General features: G+C 38.7%; 1 protein-coding gene and 1 long non-coding RNA gene across 4 annotated transcripts in view; one reads left to right on the top strand and one right to left on the bottom strand.

The window, feature by feature from the left end:
* LOC144959793 (uncharacterized) overlaps nucleotides 1–2,406 on the bottom strand; it is a 7,442-nt gene extending 5,036 nt beyond the window's left edge. Inside the window, exon 1 of the long non-coding RNA XR_013642676.1 lies at nucleotides 2,238–2,406. This is a non-coding gene — a long non-coding RNA (uncharacterized LOC144959793). The remainder of the gene's footprint in view (nucleotides 1–2,237) is intronic.
* Nucleotides 1–10,000, top strand: part of LOC144959791 (uncharacterized) — a 224,522-nt gene that overhangs the window by 43,924 nt on the left and 170,598 nt on the right. The window lies entirely within an intron of this gene.

Genomic DNA, 10,000 nt, shown 5'->3' with positions numbered 1-10,000 from the left:
TGACGTCACTTTCCTCGTAGTGACGCACAGTAACTTAGTAACTGGCTCGAAACTATTGGAACAAGGGCGGACGCCCTTATGAAATATTGCTCCGACGAGCATAAAAGTGTATCCAGAGGAGAAAAGCATTATAAATATGATCATGTTTTGACTTTGATACATTCTGATCACATGCCATAAGAAAAGTTCTGGCCAGCATGAAGAATAAAAAGTACCAATTTTCCTTGTTTAGAACCACGCTGCTCGCCGTTGCTGGGAGACGTGACATCAGACTATTGAATCCAATTTGTTTCTATCACTATATTTATATATGTTACTAATTAGCGGTGAAATTGCTGTGTGGCCCAGAGACTGTTTACTTGCCCTTAAGGGTGTGAGAAAATTACGAGTGAGTCACACGTACGAAAATGTCACAATTATGAGCTCACACTACAGTAACGATAGCTGCTAATGTATCTAACCGTAGCCATCGTTAACTTATAGCCTGACACAAGAGCTCACGAAGATTTATAGTTTGACGTCATTTTTTTAGGTTTGTGCACTGTCTAGTGAGTTGTCGTTAGTAGAGCTCAAGGAAAACGTTATTTCATTGGTTGACCTATTACAACTCACGATTTGTTCTCTTTTGTGGCCAATACTTGTCTTTTAAAGTAATTTTTTGGCCAGTGTCAGGCTATAAGTTTACGATGGCTACGATCTAACGATGTAACTACTTCCCTCTGAGGCACGCTGAAATATATATATATATATATATATATATATATATATATATATATATATATATATATATATATATATATATATAATATATTGTGACCTGTCACACTAAAACGGTATGTTGTTGGGGTAAGTCTAGTCCTTCTTAGCTTTACAGAAAGATAAGATAAGATATACTTGATTTTGGAATTTATTAGTATCACATTGATAGAGTATCCCGATACTCAGTTGGTAGAGCACTCGCTTCACACGCAAAGCGACCGAGATCGATCCCGGGTTCAGTCGAGATTTTGTTTTCTGACCCCTCCCCCCCCCCCTCCCCCCTGTCCCTGTCCATCCAGCAGTGGTGATTGAGTAGCTGGGTCTGTTAGATCTGGCGGAAAATACTTTGCGATAGACTAGCGTCCTATCCAAAGGATAGTAATCAATTGCCCGTTTCACGCTATAAAACGGGATAAACTCCGGCTCCATGGTCCTCATGGATCTGAAAGACTACAAATTAAATGGTCACATTGATAGGTGACAAGACACTTCCACATTAAATTGAGATTTTATATAGCGCAATATCCACTAAATGTACTCAAAGTGCTTTACAAGGGTCCTTGGCCAACAGCAACATTTAACATTTAACGGGACATGACATGACGCCTGTTAGGCGATATTACATTTTTTCGGACAGAGATAACGCTGTTAACGGCCAGGTACTCATTTTACACCTGAGTCATCATCATCATCATCATCATCATCATCATCATCATCATCATCATTGCTTTTTTTCACCCTGGGTCAGGGTATAGGCCACAGACAAACAGTTTCCATCCTTCTCTATCCTGAGCTAACTTTTTTTTATCTCGTTCCATGTCTTATCACTTCTCTGTATATCAGCTACCTGAGTACGGTGAGAGAATGTGAATAAAGAGCTTTCTGCAAGGACTCAACTATGCGCCGAGCGAGGCTCGAATCCAGTACCTTCCGATCCGAAGCGAGTGTCATACCACAAGACCACATAGCCACACAATTCTTCTACCGGTCGGTGGATCGTCGACTGTAAAGATAGAAAGAAGTTCACGTCACTCGGGTCTTTGTTATTGTTTTTTGCCATCCACGTTTATGAATAATTCTCACTTACCTGTATCATCCAGACTATAAAAGTTTATTGTTACACAGAGTTTTGTGTTGGTCCGTTATTGACTTTAAAACAAAGACCTAAACACCAGCGTATCAACAAGACGGCATATTATGTTGTTCCAAAAAGGATGGCAAACACACGAACACACACACACACACACACACACACACACATACAGCGTGGCTCAGCGGTACAGTCTTTGTTTCGTACCTAAAAGGTACCGAGTTCGACTACTTGTCTCGTTGTGTGGCCTTGAACAAGCGCTGCACTGCGGCTGACGCCTGGGTTATTCCAGTCTTCCCTTGGGATAGACCCTGAAGACAAATTTCCCCTTGGAGATTAATAAAAGGAATTTTATTTATTTTTATTTTACACACAAACACGCACGCACTATTGGTCTATTTTTTGTTGTTCCTAATTCTTCGAGGCGGTAATAATATCTGTCAATCCAGAAATTGTGGCATAAAGGACAGTCTGGAGACTGGTCAGTAGGATGCAGAAATATCCTGGCAGGCAGATGATGAAGGAGTAGATGAGAAGGGAAAAAACGAACAGTAGTGTAAATCGTAATGGATGGTTAAGGAATTTTTGGTGGTGATTGTGGTGGTCATTGTTCTGGTGGTGATGGTGGTGATGATTGTGGTGGTTGTGGTGATGGTAATGGTGGTGGAGATGGTGGTGGTGATGATTGTGGTGGTTGTGGTGATGGTAATGGTGGTGGTGATGGTGGTGGTGGTGATTGTGGTGGTGAGTGTTCTTGTGGTGATTGTTCTGGTGATGATGACCGCATATCAAAAGGATATCGACAACAACCCTTTCCGTGGGTTCCATGACATAGAAACAGCTTGCCATGTACACCTGGAAGGTCCAGCGATCAATGACGTCAACCAGAGTCTGGAACTTTAGAATCAATTCCAAGTCTTTCATCATGAATGGAATGTGTTGGAATAGTATATCTCTATTTGACAAAGACGTCAACTATTAGATTGTTGCATAGATTTACACGTGTCCAATCGTCTCAAAACGGTGTTATGACGAGCAGATGACCATGCTGCTTGACATCAAAATTGTGGCCTGACTTATAAAAAAAATTAGCTTTTATGTAATGCAATATCCACAAAACGTACTTTACAAGAGGTCCCTGGCCAACAGCAACGCATAACATGAAGGACGGGACATGATTGACGCCTGTTAAGCGATAACATTTTTTTTCGGACAGAGACAACGCTGTTAACGGCCAGGTACTCATTTTGCACCTGAGTACGATGAGAGAGAATGTGAGTAAAGAGCCTTTTCCAAGGACTCAATAACTATGCGCCAAGCGAGGCTCGAACCCAGGACCTACCGATCCGAAAGCGAGTGCCATACCACAAGACCACATAGCCTCACCTATAAAGTTTGAGATAAAGAAGTATGCATTGAGGCAGACAGGCGAGTCATGTTTAAAAAACAATATTTCTAGAAGAAAAATAATTAGTTCTTCAGAGCCATTCATTAGGCCCATAGAGCCGGTGTTTATCCCCGCTTCTATTACGTGAACCGGACAATAGCAATTGCTTGCTACCGCCAGGATAGGACGCTAGTCAATAGCAAAGTACTTTCCGCCAGATATAAGAGACCCAGCTACCCAATCACTGCTGGGTGGACAGGGGGTGTGAGAAAAAAAATCTCGGTCCCTTTGATTGTGAAGCGAGTGCTCTGAGTTATCGGGACCCCTGTCTAGAAATCTATACTAACCTATTATGCCTTTATGAAGTTTATGATCAGAAAGTTGTTATTCGCTTGAGCTGATTCTATAATAAACTTCTGATTTTTGAGCAATTGACATGCTCATAATGATATTATCAGTCATACTTTAGAATTTTGATCTAAAGAAGTTGAAAACACATTCGAATTGTATCCTTGAAGTTAAACACAACTATTGAACTCAAAGCACGTTTTAATCTATTTCAAAATACAAACAGCCTAACGACCGTATTCCACAGCAGAAATTCAATTGGATACACAGTACAAAGCCAACTATTCCATCAATTTATCATTATGATCATAAATAACAATGTGAAATTGAATGGAAACTTCAATAAAATTACGAAAACAGATGAAATGGGCGTTTAGGGCTTCCCCTTTATCAACAAACAGGATGAATGAAACACTACAGACGAATGAGATAATGTGGTAGTGGCGTTGATAAGATGAATAAACAAAATATTGATGGCCAGGATGAGCATACTATTTCCTTCCCATCAATGTTTTGTTTATTAATCTTAACAACGCCACTACCACATTATCTCATTCATCTGTAGTGTTTCATTCGTCCTATTTGTTGATAAAGGGGAAACCCGAAACGTCCATTCTATCTGGTTTCGTAATTAAATTGAAGCTTACATTCACTTTCATATTGTTTTGTATTCCACAGCAGAAATTCAATAAAATACACGGTACAAAGTCAACTGCTGCATCGTATTATTATTATGGTCATTACACAATGGCACACGAAAGAACGACCCACGACTATTTATTTAATTTTAAGAACAATCTTATGAATGACACAAACCCATGTTGAAGTGTTGTTGAAGGATTTGCAGGTGTTGAAAAGATAGTTGAATGAGCTCTTATCTTGAGGTGTTAACACCTCACACCCTCGTGAATATCCATTGTAATGTCTCGGTCTAACACCACAGAGGATGTCATTAAATTAAAAAAAATTGAGCTTTTATATAGCGCAATATCCACTAAACGTGCTCAAAGCGCTTTACAAGTGTCATACGATAATAGAATTCAATAGTCTGATGTCACTTCCGCCTAGCAACGAGCAGCTTGGTTCTAAACAAAGAAAATCGGTACTTTTAATAGACTTTGGAAGTTTATGGTACTTTTTCACATGTCATGTGATCAGAATGTATTAAAGTCAAAACATGATCAGATTTAAAATGTTTTTCTCCTTTGGACACACTTTTATGCTCGTCGGGGAAGTATTTCACCAGGGCGCCCGCCATTGTTCCGATAATTTAGAACCAGTTTCTAAAATACTATGCGTCATTACAAGGAAGTGAAGTCAGGACTGTTGAAGCCTAATATTATTGTCTCATTTTCAGAGGACAAGGCGTAACCCATCAATGGATAATCATTGCGCTGTAACCAAAATATTCATTGCACTGAAATCCAAATAAAACCTTGGAAACGGGAACATTTCGATGTCCTTTTTTTTAGAATGATTATTTCCCTATTAACCACGTATTCACTTTCACGGATCTCCTGAATTTCTGTTTTCCTTTTACATTATGTACATAGTGTATGAATTTTAAAAAGTCTCATCATGCTGTATTACGCATCTCTATTTGAATCACCTGACCTGGTATAGAAAATTATGCAAAATATCCCCAAAGTTTGGTTAATGATTACTTTGGTTAATCATCTCCTTTCACACATAATAATAATAATAATAATAATAATAATAATAATAATAATAATAATAATAATAATAATAATAATAATAATAATAATAATAATAATAATAATAATAATAATAATAATAATAATAATAATAATAATAATAATATCATGTTGCCACCTTGGTTCAGTCAAATATATAATCAATTTTACAACCACACACTATCACATTATTTGAGTGTGTCCATCCACATCTGCTGCTTATAGCCATAGAAAAATGTGTTCTTTATTTATAATTCAATAGAATGGCTGGGTCCGCGTAAAACCAGGTCGGCCATTCACTCACTGGTCATGGACTTACACAGCAACACGCTCATTCTATCCGGTTTCCGGTTACACGATTCATGACAAATTCATGACAAATGTGGAGTACGCTATAGAGGGAACGAAGTTGACGACACTCACGTTCATTGTTATTATTTTTAGACAACCTGTTAATGATTAGTTCTCACTAAATTATACCAATCAGATTTAAAACGTTATATTAGGCTTCACACAGTTTTATGTGTTAGTATATTTAATCTGGCAGACGGATCTGGCTGAGTATTTTACCTAAACGCATAGCATCAATAGGTTGGGAGCCATGAAAAGTTTACCTCAAGTCAAACTGTTGAGAAATATAAAATTTTAGTCTTTGCAAATAAAAAAATGACTTTATTCTTCGGTATAAAATACAATAATTTATGTGGTGATCTGGCAAAACCCGTCAGATGTCAGAAAAATTCGAATCCTATAGATAGAAAGAAGCTGACGTCACTCGGGTCTTTGTTATTGTTTTTGCCATCCGCGTTTGTGAGTTGTTCTCACTAAACTGTATTAACCAGACTATATAAGTTCATGGTTACACAGAGTTTGTGTGTTGGTCCGTTATACTTCCGGATGGCAATGTTGTGAACTCCTTGGCCAACCGCATTCTATCTATACCAATCAGATTTAAAACGTTATATTAGGCTTCACACAGTTTTATGTGTTAGTATATTTAATCTGGCAGACGGATCTGGCTGAGTATTTTACCTAAACGCATAGCATCAATAGGTTGGGAGACATGAAAAGTTTACCTCAAGTCAAACTGTTGAGAAATATAAAATTTTAGTCTTTGCAAATAAAATAATGACTTTATTCTTCGGTATAAAATACAATAATTTGTGTGGTGATCTGGCAAAACCCGTCAGATGTCGGAAAAATTCGAATCCTATAGATAGAAAGAAGCTGACGTCACTCGGGTCTTTGTTATTGTTTTTGCCATCCACGTTTATGAGTAATTCTCACTTAATTGTATTAACCAGACTATAAAAGTTCATGGTTACACAGAGTTCTGTGTGTTGGTTCGTTATACTTCCGGCTGGCAATGTTGTGAGCTTCTTAGCCAAGCGTATACTATCTATATTATTTCATATTACAATAGAAGCGCAATTTCTATACAAAATGCAGTTTGATTTTTGTAATTCTTTTAATAGGATTCAATAGTCTGATGTCACGTCGCCCAGCAACGAGCAGCTTGGTTCTAAAGAAAGAAAACCGGTACTTTTTATTCTTCATGCTGGCTAGAAATTTTTCACGTGTCATGTGATCAGAATGTATAAAAGTCAAATCATGATCAGATTTATAATGTTATTCTCCTCTGGACACACTTTTATGCTCGTTGGAGAAGTATTTCATAAGGTAGTCCGCCATTGTTCCGATAGTTTAGAACCAGTTGCTAAGTTACTATGCGTCATTACGAGGGAAGTGACGTCAAGACTGTTGAAGGCTATTAGGGCCGAAGTTATTTACATTTGAAGGGAGGAGGTCAATTATTATTTTTAAACGGAGAAAATCGCATTTAAAAACAAGATAAACATATTTATTACACTTCGATAGAGCTCAGGAAAAAACAATTAAATTATCTCTAAGCTTTAAATTGTAAAATCCTTCGGTGGGAATGCAGTTGGACGGATAACAAAAACGATGAAATTATAAAACAAAAATCAAGCAAATAACGGTTTTTCACCTTTATTCGCTCGAATCTCAAAACTAGCTCTTATTGTAATATCGCCTAACAGGCGTCATGTACCGTCCTACATGTTAAATGATGCTGTTGGCCAGGGACAACCTGTAAAGTGCTTTGAGTACGTTTAGTGGATATTGCGCTATATAAAAGCTCAATTATAGCCCGTGCGACTTCCGACGGGTTTTGCCAAATCAGCACCCATTTATTCCATTACTACAAATTCATTTTACGTTCACTGATTCATACGCACGATCACCGCCATGAGAGGATCGGTATCATTTACTAAAAAAAAAAAAAACAGTGATGTTGTGCGTTTGGGTAAAATATTCACAACATCCCCCAATCAGTTTAAACATACCAAGACACAATAATTCTGAGTGTACCCTTTAATTTGTATAATCGGTTTGATATAATAATAATATAGTGAGAAATGAAGTGAGTAGGAAAGTGCCAAAAGACAACAGAGAAGAAATACTTCGCTGCGGCGATGGAGGCTCGAACCAGCGACCTTACTGGTACGACAACTCCGCCTGGCCGGGGAGACCGTGACTCTGCCGTATGAGCTAGATCCACGACCCCCCCCCCCCCCCCCAAAAAAAAAAAAAAAAAGAAAAAAAAAAAAAAAGAAAAAAAGTCGCTTCAAACCGTAGTCTTACTCTCCCCGACTTCTTGAGGTCACGGGCTCAACACACACAAACACCGCGAAGTAAATTGGCCAATATTCTCAACACAAACATGTAACATAGAAACGATTGAGACATTGAGTATGCTCTAGTATCTGGGGTGAATTTTTAATTCAGAAAACTGAGTGGAGCAAGCACTGATGTTGATAATAACAAGAAATGAAGTGAGTAGGAAAGTGACAGAGACAACAGGGAATAAAAACTTCGCGGCGGCGATGGGGGCTCGAACCAGCGACCTTACTGGTACAACAACTCCGCCTGGCAGGGAAGTTCGTGACTCTACCTTATGGGCTATCCACGACCCCAAAATATAGTGAAAACTAATCACTAACAGGTTGTCAAAAATGAAAATGAAGAGTAGAGTGACTTCGAACTCGTTCCTTCTATATTGGCAGGTCTGAAAACCGAACGCAATTGTGGGCCTGTTTTAATATTTTTGTCATGGGCTTTTTCATTTTTATTAATTTATTTATTTAAGTATTTTTTGTTGGTTTTTTTTTTTTTTTTTTTTTTTTTTTTGGGGGGGGGGGGGGGGGGGGGGGGGGGGTGGGGGGGGGGGGGGGGGGGGGGGGGGGGTTGGCGATGATTTGAGAATATGTCCATTTTTACAACACAGAACGAGCCCGTAACACCTTGGCTTATCAGACATGTATATAGGTATAAATCAATGGATTTAGGAGCAGGCACTGGTGTAAGGTAAAGACCTAAACAAGTGTGTATGAAAGGTGTGAATCGAAGCAAGAAATAAAAAATACAAGGAAAAAAAAACAAAAAAAAAAACATCCCCAAAAAATCAGTCAACCTCGACTGGGGATCGAACCTCAAACCTTCTGATTGCCGGTCAGACGTGCTACCATTACACTGTGTAAGCCACCTTGCATTCACACCTGTTTAGAAGTTAATCTTATATAAGTTACTCATCGACTGAAACCATTATCACTGACAATTTTTTTTACAATGAAATCCGTGAAGGAAATACTACACACAACATTATAAACATTATAAATTTGGTGCTAAGAAAACGGTACATAAAATAATACAATTCCCAAAGGTTTATTTTCTCCCTAACACCTCCCTCGCCTCTCAACCTTTCTGTTTAAGTCTCTTTTCACAAACTAAAAAACAACATTATTGAAAATCCATAAGGCTTGTCCTTAAAAAGGTCATCGATGAAAAGGTTGGTGATGGTGGTGAGGCGTGGGGAGAGAGAGAGAGAGAGAGAGAGAGAGAGAGAGAGAGAGAGAGAGAGAGAGAGAGAGACTTCCTTGGAATACTATTAGTTATCCCGCATCTCCCAAGAGACTTTGACCGATCTTTGAGTCACTGATCCATAGCCTATACAGTACGTCAGTTCCTCGCGAGTGGAAGAGAAGTTGCATTTTAAAAGATAGATACATCTACATTTAATGAGATTATTTTTAAAAAGGGAGAGATAAAGGAAAGAATAATAATGTGTACAACGGGGACAGCCAGCGTGACTCAACTGTAAGGTCTTTGATTCGTACCAGAAAGAAAGAAAGTTCCACCTATGGGATGAATCAAGGGGATTTTATTATATTTTATTTGATTTACATCAACTATGATACATCATGGCATGTGGAATAATCTACACAGGAACGGGAGAGAGAGAGAGAGAGAGAGAGAGAGAGAGAGAGAGAGAGAAAGAGAGGGTAGAGGGGAATATTGGAAGAGAGAGAGGGAGAGAGAGAGAGAGAGAGAGAGAGAGAGAGAGAGGGAGGGAGGGAGGAAGGAAGAGAGAGGGAGAGAGATGAAGGAAAGAGAGGGGGGAGGAAGAGAGAAAGAAAGAGAGAGAGAGAGAGAGAGAGAGAGAGAGAGAGAGAGAGAGAGAGATGAAAACCTGAATGTAAGGAAGAGGGAGAGACAAAAAGAGAGAGAAATGGAAATTTAAGGTCCTGGCTGGGGACAGGGAGAAAAAAAAAGGGGGGGGAGGGGGATATTGATTGTATTTCTTTATTTTTCTCGTGTAAATGTTACTGCTCGAAGCTCGAAGAAATGAATAATAATGTGAAA

The sequence above is a fragment of the Berghia stephanieae genome, chromosome 14 (assembly GCF_034508935.2).
Source record: "Berghia stephanieae isolate SIO BIC M18660-M18661 chromosome 14, UCSD_Bste_1.3, whole genome shotgun sequence".
Taxonomy (NCBI): Eukaryota; Metazoa; Mollusca; class Gastropoda; order Nudibranchia; family Aeolidiidae; genus Berghia; species Berghia stephanieae.
The sequence above is the reverse complement of the archived record's forward strand: the minus strand, read 5'-3'. Positions and strand labels throughout refer to the sequence as shown.